The sequence below is a fragment of the Phaenicophaeus curvirostris genome, chromosome 5 (assembly GCF_032191515.1).
Source record: "Phaenicophaeus curvirostris isolate KB17595 chromosome 5, BPBGC_Pcur_1.0, whole genome shotgun sequence".
Lineage (NCBI taxonomy): Eukaryota > Metazoa > Chordata > Aves > Cuculiformes > Cuculidae > Phaenicophaeus > Phaenicophaeus curvirostris.
In genome coordinates this window covers 28,439,401-28,452,239 of record NC_091396.1, presented here as the reverse complement: position 1 = coordinate 28,452,239, position 12,839 = coordinate 28,439,401, and the positions used below count along the sequence as shown (strand labels likewise).

The window sequence follows — 12,839 nt, the reverse complement described above, 5'->3', positions numbered from 1 at the left end:
CCACCGCCGTGCGCACCGGAAGCGCCTCTCTCGCACAGGAAACGCATCTTGCGGGCCCGGGCCGCCGTCGGTCGTGGTGCGCGTGCGCGGCCCGGGCGGGGCGGGGCGACCCCGGGGGTCTCACGGGATGCTCTCCACCCCCACCTCAATGGGTTCGCTCGGTCCCGGTCGTTCCGCGCGAAGCCCGGGGGAACGACGTTGGGTGCGTGAAGTAAACCCGGACGCGAGGCTGCCGGTGGGGCCACCGGCGCGGAGGGAGGAGGCGGCGGTGGCCGGCGGGGATCCGTGCCGGGGGCGGGGCCGGGCGGCGCCTGCGCGTGGTCCGGGCCCTCGCCGCGCACCTGCGCCACGGGGGCGGCCGTGCTTCGGGGGCGATCGCGCCGGTCGCCGCTCCCCTCGGCTGCGGGGCAGCAGCAGCCGCCGCCTCCTCCGCGGCTCCCGGTGCGGGACGCGGCTTTCGCCGCCGCAGATACCCCGGGACCCCCGCTGGAAGGTGCTGGAGGGGAGCGGCCTGTCCCAGGGCTGGCGGGGGCCGCGAGCGGCGGCGGAGGGGGGCGGGGGGAGGCTCCTTGGTGCCTGTGGCCGTGCATGTCGCGCAGTGGGGCCGGTGGCGGGGGCCCCTCCGAAAAAGCTGCAGCAGCGGGTGGCAGGACCTGGAAAGTTAAATCAGGCATCTAGGGAGGGGACGTGAGTGTTCGTGGCTGTTAGCGCACGTCTAGAGAGCTCGGATCTCCGTTTGTGTCTCAGACACTAGCAGGTGTAGCGTGCAGATGTTTACTTGCTTTGTGGTAGCTCCTTAACTTTCCTCTTCTATTTTCTCCTCCACTTTTCTTTGTGTTTCTCTCTCATTCACCTGTTGCTTTCTGTCAACCCAGATTGTGAGCTTTCTGGGACAGAAAGTTGTCTGCACAGCTGTCAGTTTGTGCGAGGCTGTTAAAAGGTAACTGCTTACATTGGCGATGACTCTTAATTGTACCATTTCTCTGCTGCTCGTTGTGCTAAGGTCCACAGATCTGACACAACAGGTATTTCATTATGGGCCAAAAGCAAACTGTATCGCTGATGAAAGAAAAATACTCCTGAAATTTCCTACCCCTCTTCTTCTTTTTCCGAAAGACACAGCTGGGCCCTTCACTAAAGGCTTTTTTGAGGGAGTCTCCAACACTGAGTCATTTTTCTGACTAACTACGTGGATCACTACGTGACAGCCAATTTCTGGCTATGACTGCAGGTTGTATTTGTCTGTAGAGAAGAGTCCTCTCGGCTCTGCTGCTTATTCCAAGGTACGTGGCGTTTGCTGTTCCCTAGGTGTCAGGGAAAAGGCTGTACCTGAGGACAGACAGAAGAAAAAGATGTTTTTTTCCTTCCTTTAGTGAGTGGTGGGCTTGGTTTGTGGAGTAAGTGAGTCTTAATCAAGACATAACTCCCCTGCTGAGGTAGAAACAGGAGAAAAAAAAAAAGTCTTTCAGTTGGGGAAGCAAATATGGTTTGAAAATTTCAGCCCCTCTTTCCTTTTTGTTGTGCAAAGAGGCCAGTGGGCATGATATGTTGTGCCAGGACCAGATGGAGTTTGGCCTTTCTGTGTTTCTGTGCTGTCACACCTGTGGCTCATTTGCCAGAAGGCTACAGCCACTGCAGGGTTTTGTGAGGGCAGACTGACTGTGCGCCTTCCTGTTGCAACCCCCATTTGAAATCTATCATGGAGTTCAGTAATAATTCTTTCTCATATGTGGATGTGCCTGTGCATCTTTCTTCATGTGGGAAGGCCAGCTTTTGTAGGAGAAAAGCGAGAGTGAAAGTAACAAACAACTTCCTTCTCCCATTCCTTGAAACAAAAAAAAAGTGAGGGGAATTAACCCAAGCCAGCCTCAGAGGTAGAATACAATGTGAGTTGTTGCAGAGCTTCTTGGTTCTGTTGCTGATGGAGAAAAGCTTCTAGTAACTTGCATTGTGAAGGGATGCAAAGACAAGTACTGTAGCAGGGACTATATATATAAACTTCTTAATCAAAGGAAAAAAGGAACCAAGAGACTTTATCACAGAATGAATGTGTCCTGGCTGTGTGCCTTGGGTTGCTCTCATTGGTTGTTTCCAGTTACTGCTGCCGCAGCTCTCTGCGTCTTGTCAGCATGTTTCCTTTACCAGCTGGCTGTGCGGCGAGGAAGCAGGCAGAGGGTGTGCAGCAGAACAGACATGCAGCCGTACAAATACAGAGGGTGAGTTTGTTGCCTTATCCCGATCTTGCACCTGACCTGAACACTCGTGTTCCCAAAAAGTGTGTTGTTTAGCTGTGACTGTTTTGGTTTTCTTTTTTTTTTTTCCCCCAAGAAAGATGCTTTCTCTTGAGTTAGCACTCACAATGACAGCACACATTCTGTGGTAAAAGGAAGGACGATATTTTTGCTGCTGTTAAGTGTTTGATCCAGTAACGATGGTCTCGGACCTCAGAAGTCATGTCTCTTGTAATTAGATATGGGCTGTGATTGTGTGACTATTGAGATTGACAGTTTTCAAAATTTTGGGGTTTGAGGTCTTTAACTCTTGCTGTTTTTCAGAAGGTGTGTTCCCAGATCTGTCCAAGGAAGAGTATAGAATTTCATGTGCTTTATTTTGAATGTGGTGAAGGACATTCCTGCTTTCTGCTTTGAAGGCAGATGCTGTGAAAGTCTTATTGTCAGAGATGTGTGGGTCTCTGCATGCTGAATAGGAAAACTTATAAGGTTGTGTGTCACCCTCCCTTCTCCCGAGTGATAAAATTCACAGACCTGACAATTTTGGAGAAAAATTGATGTTTCAGACCTGACATGTAACCTGTCATGCAGATATTTTGTTCCATTGGGAACAGTTGTTCTGCTGGTCTGCAATAGGATGTGTTACTGTGTTTTCCTCACAGCCTAATAATGTAGGAAGGGGGAGTCATATTCTGTGGACACTGCCTCAGTGGGAAGGACCTTCATCTTATAAAGGAGTTCAGGGGAATTCTTCCTGCTGACAAATACTGGGCTGCATTTAGTCTGCAAACAGATTAAAGTTGGTCATTAGATCATACTTCAGCTAATATACAAATACAATGTTTGACTTAGCATTTTCGTTGCAGTCACTACAGCTAGGAACTGCATTGTAGTCAGTTTGAAATTGAGGGGTGTGTGTAATGTTGTCAAATTAGATGAAGCCATCCATGTTCTGGCAGATGTTAAAAACTTCTCTGTTAGAAGTGGTGCGATGGGTTACTCTAGCACTTCTGTGTAGTTCTTGTTCTGTGACTTCCTGCTCAGGACAAAGTACCTTTTTTCCCATTTTTGGAGCATAGACAAATTTCTTTCATGTGTCCTTAATAAAAAGGAGGCATCCCTGGAGCCCAGTGTAACTTGTACTTCTAGATCTGGAGATCTCATAACCAGATTTCCTTTAAAGCAGAATTACTTGCTTTGAGTGTGAAAAAGAAAATGTTAAGGTAGTATACTCAAATTTCCATATAATTTCATAAATTGTTTTGAAGTATACATTGTCAAGCTTACAAGTATCTTATTTGAGGAGGGCAAAAGCTAATTAGGATAGCACACAGAGGACAGCAGAACACTGTAGACTGTGCACTATGTTTAAGGGAGGGGAAAAGATAAATGTTTGTTTAGTGGGAAGTTGATGAAGAAATGAAGAGAACAACGTTAGAGAAATCTGATTCTTGTTTTGAACAGATCGACACTAGTGTCTGTAGGATTAAGTAGGAGAACTGTCTCATGGGATGTGAAGATTGAAGCAATTTAAAAGCTATGCTGCAGAGTCAGGTTGTATTGTGTATGCACAGAAATCTCTCAGGATGTAAATAAAAGATGTGTTAGGTGAAGTATCAGGCTGATTGCTGAAGCAGGTGACTGGCAAGAGAGTAGGTGTCTCCTGGCACGTATTTTGTTTTAAGGTTTTAAAAAAATATTGGTAAATATAATTGTAAATTCTCTTGAAATGAACTGGCCAAGGAAGTTGTATTCTGTCTCCCTCCAGAGACAGGGGCAGTCTTGCCTGCTGGACGTACAACAGCTATGAAACAGATAAGGTTAAATGGTTTAAATTGAAGCTTCCTGCTTACTGATTTAAATAACCATTAAAGTTGGTGATTTAAATAATTCATTTAAGCTTTATTTTGCATTTGATACTTTTTTAAAAGGAAGGTTTCCCCTAATGGATTGGGCTAACACATTGTTGCTGCTTGCTAAACAGGATGATACAGTGTGTCTATGTACACCCATTTATGTTCTTACATCACAGTAAATGGTTACATTAGGAAACATTCATTTGTGTTTACTACCTGAAAAACGTCTTTCCTCATGACTTGTACAAAACTGCATTTGAATAAAAAAGTCAAAATAAATAGGTAGGTTTTTTTATAATTAGGCTCTAATCATGCACTGGATACACAGGAGAAAATATGCTTTCTGTACTGTGTGCTATCAAAACTAACTTGCTTTAACAGGGCAGTGTTATCTATGCTTACCAAAATGAACAGGTTGGTTTTGGTCATTGTGTCCTTCCAGATCTTAAGATGAGCATAACTCATCCTCCCTCAGCTTGGTTTTATTCTGAGATTGGATTGCCTCCCACAGCTTTGAGTGAGCTGTACTAATTTAATAAGTTAATTGAAGAAACAAATCTTTCTGCCCTTCTTAGAAAGATTTGTTTGGTACTTCAGTGGATTCTGATTCTACAGACTCTAGAGTTCAGAAATTACGCTCTTTAGACATTCTCCACCACCCATGTGCTGCTTGGATAGAGTTTGTACTTGTTTGTCTAAATGTCTGTTTCAGGCTTTATCATTTGTTTTAACCTAGCAAATAAGTTGAACAAATGTAATCTTGAAAAATGTGTGTAAAATCCATTTAGAGGAAAATGTTTGGAATTCAAATAGTCTATCTAGGGCTCTTATGAAATGAGGGCAAAGCGGCAGGCTTCTGCAACAGCTCTGTAGTGTTATCTTGGTTGACAAGGACATACATGCAGAAATGTGCCAGCTCCTAAAGGACTCCAGTGAATTTTCCTGGAGTATTTCACGCAGTCAGACTGTCGGATATGTGCAGTGGTTTCTTGAGCAGGAACCCACATGCGAATGTTTGTGGGCACAAGAAGTTGCACTAGAACAGCCTTGGGCACTTGTGATGGCACTTACCTTGACATGCATGTGTGCATGCTCGCACAGAGAATCCTGTGACCAGCCCTCCTTGCCAGTGCGCTTTGGCTTGTGTAAGCACTGCTGCTGAGGCTGCTTACCCAGCTGCGCTTTCTGAGAGCAGGAGGAGAAGCTGTCACCTTGCCTTCAAATACTAACTTTGAGATTTTGGTCTAATAATTGACTGCTTTCCCACCCTTGGCTGTTGTCTGTAGGAGAGGAATAATATTCCAGTTTCTGTGAAAGCGCCTGGAAGTGTTTCAAAAGATGGCTTCTGTGTTTACACCTGTTGAAGGGGACAGATTTTTGGGCATCTGCAGGTCCAGACAAAAAAGCCTAGGGTGTGATCAAAGGTCCATATAGCGAGTGTACAGGCAAAGTTGCCCTGTTAGGCCTTTTATGGAAGATGTCAGACTCCTTGCCTTAGTGAAGGAAGAGGTACTTTCTGTTATGAGGAGTGTTTTAAAATGTAAAATAATTATAAGCATAGATTGTGTAATGTAGTTTCTGTCAGTTAGCTATATCTGTGACAAAGGGGCTTGGCTTTCTGGGGGCTATATGGAACTGAAAAAAAATTTCCCTTGGTCTCCAGAAAGCTCCCAAGTTGCTGTTTGTTTAACTAAAAATAGAATGGGAGTGGAGAAAGCGGAAACCTTTGCCTGAAGAAAAAATGAATTTTCTGTCTATCACCTGTACTTTGAGGGCAGTTTCTGTCGTGCTGCTTTTAAGCAGCAGGCTGGGAGGCAAGGTTGAAGAGACTGCAGACTTTGTCCTCCCTTGTTTCAGTGTCATCTCCAACTGATACTCCCTGATACTTGCTCTGGGTGGTTCCTTTTAGCAGTGTCCTAGAATCGGCGGGCCGCCCCGCGCTTATCCCTTGATACAAAGATCAAAATAAGAAACCCAGCTACCTGTTGGCTTAGCCCAACTACCTGTTCTCACACACTCATACACATGCTCACATTTTCCACCACTGATCTTGGGCTCACAATTATTTTGAGGAAGCAGGTGATACTCTCTGACAGTGTAATGTTGGTTTGCTTTCTTCATGCAGACCCTCCTAGAGCATAAGTCTTCCCAGAACCACTGACTCCTGGTTTGTCCATGGCTCATGTGTGATGGCTTCATTCTTCTTGTGGCAAGACTGTGCTGGATTTGGGAATGGAGTGGATTCCTTGCAGCATGTTGGTTATGGCAAACCCTGACTGTCTAATGGCTATGTTCTTTTGCTTTTTTCTATCCAAGCCTTTGTGCAGACTTTCAATCTGTTCTGGACTACACCAGCTGGGAAACAGAAAAACATTGTCTGTTACCACCTCTGATCTTTTTGTACCTTGTTAGGGCTTTTTATGGATGGATGAGAGTGAGGACTCCTGGGCACTTGGAGAAAACCTGAAAGCAGAGTCGGTGGCTCTGGTTTCCCATCTGGTGGGTGTGCCCTGAGTGCAGCCATTTCACTGGCTGCTGTTTGAGCAGTGGACTCTATCTGGCTCTGGACTGTTTTCCAGCTGAGTATTTGTGGTGATGTCAGGCAGTGTGAGAAGGGAACATGACTTGGCAGGACAAAGTCTGCAGAAAGTTCAGCTCCACATTCGGCCAAGAGCCTCAGAGGGAATGAGCTCTACACACACATTCTGCTACACAGCCTGTCACACGCCCTCTCACATGCTCCCTTCCTGTCACACAGATGTTCTTTTTCTCATTTTCAGACCTTTAACCCTTCCATCTTAGCTTCCACACTGTGTTTTTATAAAAAAAATCCAAACAAACAAAAACCCAAGCAAAAAAGTCCCTCCTCTGTGTTGCTGTTATTGTACCTTCTAAGCTTTTAGTTGCACTGACCTCCAAAGCAGGAATAGACCATATAGACCAGGATCCAAAATAGTAAAGTTGAAAGCAAGGCAAGTTTACTTTGCAACAGAGCTCTTAATAGTCTTTTGTTCTGACCTCCACCCTTATGCCAGTCTTCGCTGTTTTTCTTGGCAGCTCTTTTGATCTTTCTTCTTGCTCTGCTGCAGTCTTCTGGCTGATCTAGGTTTGGATACATGCAACCATTGCAGAGTGGGAACCCTTGTCTCCCATTCTTCTAAGAGCAGTGTTAGCAAAACCTGCCAAAATACCTCCCTGATAATGGGTGAGTGGGGAATAGACTAACAGTCAGGCTTACTTTGAAACAATTAAAACACTGTTCCGTTATCCATCTGTGGGTATTTCTGCAGTACTGTTGTTTCTCCCTGACCTCTGTGCTACATCTAGGGATAATATTTCTATGAATGGGAATTGGTACTTCTCCCATACTGCCCTTAAGGGAATCTTAATGAGTTTCCTGCATGTTTTGCAGTTCAGTGCTGTATTTCACTTTTGCCTGTGAGCACTAGTATTTGTTTTGATGCTTTTAGGTGGGATGGTGCTTGGATACTGAGTGCGATGTAGATGCATTAGAAAAAAGGCTATTTCCCAGAAACAATCTTGTTGCAGTTACGTTGATATGCAGCGTGCTAATGAAAGTGCATTTGGAGGAAACTGTAAAAGTGAACAAAAATGATGCTGTAAACAGCCCTCTCCTTTATTCCATTCTTTCCTCCTTTGCTTCCTGTTCTTCATGTTCTTTCATTTCATAGCTTCTAGAGGATGGAGAAGACTGTTTTGAAAGAGAAAGTGGTATGGACAAGGGTCTAGGACCTGAGGACTTTTAAATAAACTTCCTGGCTTTGCTGCCAGCTTTACTTGTCCTTGGTCATCTTGTTTTTCTGGTAAAATATTGCAGCTGCTTCTTTTGCTTCTTGCTGGTGTTACCTGGTTTAGTAGCAGTTTAATGCTGGCAGGGGATTGGGCCCTGTTCCTGTTCAGAGGAGTCAACAGCAGATTGGGATACCAATGTTGAAGAGATGGGCAGAGACAGCCTGGGGGCCTGAGCAGATTTCCCTTACGTGGTGCTAGCTGATAAAGGCACTTGGCTAGAATGGGTGTGGGTCATGAAATGTTATTCTCTGACTGCATTGTTTAGTGAAGATTTTTAAGGAAGCAATCGGGTAAACAATATGTGGTGTGATTATCATTATAAATTTCTACATGCAGAAAAAAGCCTGCAGTGCTCTCTTCTGGGCATAGTCTAGTTGTTGTCTTTTTGCTTATGGAATAGGTTTAACTCTTCCCTGGACTCTTCACTCTCAGGATGTTATTTTGGGTATTCATTCTTGATGCTTTTTTCTTTTTTAAGTTCTGAGTGCTCTCTTCAGTTTGGACAGTTTGGCATTGGGATGACATCTCAAATCCAGCATGAGTCAGACTTGGGTTGAGCTGTAGCATCTGTGGGGCTAAGGGTCATAAAGGAGGAATGCAGGATCCTAGGTACAGTTCTATTTTGTTCTATAATGTGGTGCTGCCATGGAAGTCCACAACAATTGAAGAGAGAGGCTTCTCTAACTACTTCCCCCCCCATTTCTGTGCAAACCCCACTTAAAATCCCTAGCTTTTCAAACCTAGCTAGTTATTGCCATTAGCTCTGATCTGTATGACACTGTTTCCTGTCTCTCTTAAACCCTGGCTAAGGAAACTCTGAGTCTTAAAACGGTTACTTCAAAGAGTGGCTGGCTGTTATGTTTTGGATAGCTATGTGTAATTGTGTAGAACAAGGTATTGATGGCTGAGTAAAGCTAGAGAAGGTATCCAGAAAGAAAGGGAGTCTGTGTGCATAATTTCCATATTGCCATGGTGTGGCATTTATAAGGAAGCTACGGTGGTGGGGTCAGAGCTCATTTTCAGCCTTCAAGCAGGATGGGATGAGCTGTCACTGCACATAGGATGTCTAAGAGCTGATTAGTAGCTGGAGTAATGAGCGGCAAACATCTCAAATTTAATCTTTCAAAGCAGGGTCTTGCTAGATAGCAGGTTATTTTGCAGTAGAAAGTTTTCTAGATTGCTTGAACACTTTTCATGTTTGATTTGTGTGAGTGCATGTCTAGTGGTGTGGTTAGAAGCGTGAAAGAATTACATCATTAGCCAATACAGGGCCCTAAGGAAGAAAAACACACAAAACAAACCCACCTTTTCATAGATACATCTAGATGTGCAAGGGAAAAAAGACTTGCTGGTAGGATAGCTTGATTTATTTGGGGAAATGTGAGTGGTACTGGCAAAAGAATGCTGTTGCCATTTTAAAGTGAGTTCCTGTAGGCCGAGTTTGCTATTATATCTGGTGCTTACAAACATAGTCTGTGGATAAGTCTCCAGGCTGGGTTCCCTCCCTTCCCCTTCTTCTCAAGGAGTGGCAGAGAGCTGCCCTTTGCCCTTTGGGGGGTGGGGAGGGGCAGGTGCTCCACTTTGTGTCTTTCATCCTTCTGGGAGGAGCACAGATGGGATTTTTCCTGTTGGAAGCGGCTGTGAAACCCTCAGTTGTGTTTCCTGCCATCTGAACATTGGTACTGATAGTGGTTTTGAGCCGCCTATGAACTGTATTTGCAGCCAGGCACAGGGAATTATTATTACAGTTCAATTACAAAAGGCAAGTTCTACTCAGGTTCATCTGAGTGGGTGTTGCAGAAATTGGTGTCTCTCCAAAGTGGCTGTGCTTTGTTTGCTCCCTATATCAGGACACTGGCTTTGCAGCTCATCTGGACAGACAGAGCTGAGAAATGATGTCTTGTTATTTTATAAGACAGCGTGGAGGGGAGGGAAGGGTGGAAGGATGCTGCTACTCAAACATCTTCCTTGCTGTAACCCAGTCCATGCCTTAGTTTTTGCCGTTCCTGAGATGGCTGTATTCTAGGTTAGCCAGAAGCCCAAAATCTGAGTTGACAGTAGAAAGCCTAAAGGAGGGGGTAAAAGGGACTGGAGCTTTGTTACCCAGACCTGGCTTGTGCCGTTTTCCAGAGTTCAAGAGAATTGTGTCAGTGGCCTTTAAAGGAATTTTGTGGCAGCAGGGTGGCCACATCATTCCTGATATCGCTTATTATTTGGTTTCAGTCCATTAACCAGGGAAAAGTCTGCCCTTTCTTATTGTCATCACCTCCCTTTTTCTCTCCCTTTGTCAGAGGGACTGATACTTCCATACAAACAGGAAGAGAGCCGGGAGCAGCCCTGTGCACAGTGTGAATGAACTCCAGTAACCTCATCTCCTTTCTCCTCCTTTTAGTTGCAGGACCAAGGGCATCTCGCAGTCAGGAGAGAGGGAAGAGGGAAACAGAAGGCACAGCCCGTTTGAGGATCTTACTCACCCTGAAAGCAGTCACAGTTATATGCTCTTTTCCTCCTGCTCCTTGTGTTGTGTGGCATACTCTGATCAGGTGGAAATCTAGAGGTGAAAACAAGGGCAAAACCAAAATCTCAGCCTTTGACAGGCAAGGAATGATGAGAGGCAGGTGAGAGGGGAGGGAGCATCTCCTGCTGGATGAGGCATGTGAATAGGGGAGCTGACTTGTTGCGAAACACTGTTGGGGGTGAGGAGTTCTTTTGCAGGGCCTGTAGGTTCTTGAGTGGGACTGGAGTCAACACATTTTGTCTTCATCTTATGTACAGTTTGGGGAAGCCCTGTTCCCAAAACAGGGTATCGACAGGCTGTGTAGGAAATAAACAAATCCTGTGCTCTGAAGATCATAGATAGTTTGGCTGTTTGGCTGGTTTTTTTTTCCTACTCAGGTGGAGCAAAGCAGAAGTATTTTGCTGATTCTGCCCTGAATTGTTGTCTTCTGTTTTGTAGTACAGTTGTGCTTTAGGACCCTAATTCACTTTGCTAACTAGTTTATTCAATGGAGAGAGATTGCTTTTTTGTTTCACTCCTGAATTGCTTTTTACCTGAGGTAGGGTGGAACTGACTTGGAATTTGTGTGGCTGCCATTGTTTGTTTATAGTAGTGTATTCTGTGGGTCAAGAGCATCTAAGTCATATTAGGTTCAGATTCAGAAACGTCTGCAAACATCCTTGTGTTTCTGTTGTAATACAAGGCATAATTTTCATAGAATCACCAGGTTGGAAAACACCTCTGAGATTATGAAGTCCAGCCATACCTATCTGCCACTAAACCTCATCTACCCATCTTTTAAATACCTCTGGGGATGATGACTCAGTTTTGGAAGGACAGTTAGGGAAATTGCCCTTCAGTCTCCCAGAACTCACCTTTAGTGTGTTTTTCGGTAGTAACCTGACTTTTGTTTCCTCGGTTTCCTTCTATTCCTTTTAGGAGTACCGTCTTTCAGAATGACGCCTTTCATCCTGCTGTATGCCATTGTTATACCTTCTGCTTCTCTTCTTTCAACCAAGCGACATGTTTCTTTGTTTATTTTAGTATGTCCGGTTGTTAGTCATTTCTACTGTTCTAACTCTGCCATGGCCTCTGCACCCAACTTGAATAGGAGATGGCACACTGTTGAGACCAGAGTAAAGCCATGGGTGAAGTCACAGCTCAAAGGAAGTTTTCAGAATGATAAGTGGGTGCTGCAGTGAGAACCTAGGCTCAGGGTTGCACCAGTTCAAAGGAAGAGACAAATGTGTGGACCATGCCAGAAGTCAGCAAAGTCCTGGGTAATAAAGGAGTTGGTCAGCAGCAGGAGTAAAAGCTGGAGTAAGAGAAGGGGAAGCCTCTAAATCTCAGAGCTAGAGAGGCAGAAATAAGACTCTACTTGGGGGCAAGAGACCAGAATGCAGCTGCATTCTGAGGAGCAGGATGCTGCAGCCAGCAGTGATTAGTACGGCTCTTTTGCATAGTTGGTAGAGGTGGCAACAACTTGTAAAGCTTGCAGGACAGTCCTGCATGCTTATGGTCAGCTAAAGCTTAGCTTGACAGCAAATGAAAGCAATTAGGAGGCTGTAGGAGGTTTTTTTTATCAGCTTGGGACTGATAGTGGCTTGCATACTCCTCCACTGGTTGTTTTGGTGCTTCTGAGGGATCAAAATGGGTAATGCGATTTCAAATTGTCCCTGCAGCTCTTTGAAGAGAGAGATTTACAGAGGGGGCACAGAGCTAGTCTCTGTTCCCTGAGAGCTACAGAACAGTTCTTTCCATTCTTTGTAAACATATTGTTCAAAATCGTACTTCATGCTATCCTGTTGTGCTGCTTTGCACACCTTGTGTTTTCATGATTTGTCCCTCCGATTGACATTTTGAAGCCAATTATTTTTCCTCATGAGTTTTAACAGCTTTCACATGTAATATTACTTCATTTTCAGATTTCATGAGATTATTTTTCTGCCCTGAAAGGTACAAGTCTTTATTTCGACTTTTTCCTAATTGAAACTTATTTGTCTACTTTTGCTCTGCTTATATACCTACTAGCTGCCCCATATTTTTTGAGAAATATGGTCACACAGAGGGAAGGAAGAGGAATGAGCCAACATGAGCTGGGAATAACCATTGTTTCTCTGAGACGTCTACGAGGTAGTGCCAAGATCCTTGGGGAGGTTTGTGAAAATACTCTGTCAGGTGCACCAGAGACTGTATAGGAAGAGCATTAGGTCACAAAATACTGGTTGCTCCTTATGAAAGGACTAGAACAGTTGTCTCTCCTAAGGGGCTTAGTTCTGTGCTGGTGCTGTAGGACACCGTGAAATCTCAATCCAACAGTTTTTCTTGGCCTTGTAGATCTGCAGACAGCTTTTAACATCCAGGGTAGTGTCATCTCTGCGGGAGCTGTGCATTTAGATTTCAACAAAGACCCTTAATGCATTATTGTGACCCCAGTTTTCG

At 44.7% G+C, this 12,839-nt stretch overlaps 1 protein-coding gene across 2 annotated transcripts in view; it reads left to right on the top strand.

Moving 5' to 3' along the window:
* Positions 1-164: 164 nt before the first annotated feature.
* Positions 165-12,839, top strand: part of NR1H3 (nuclear receptor subfamily 1 group H member 3) — a 29,432-nt gene continuing 16,757 nt past the window's right edge. The window contains exon 1 of one of the 2 annotated variants that reach the window (XM_069858111.1): positions 165-211. The gene's annotated coding sequence lies outside the window, so the exon portion shown is untranslated. Of the gene's footprint in view, positions 212-2,129; positions 2,217-12,839 lie in introns of those variants that run through there. The other variant, XM_069858112.1, reaches the window with a different exon arrangement.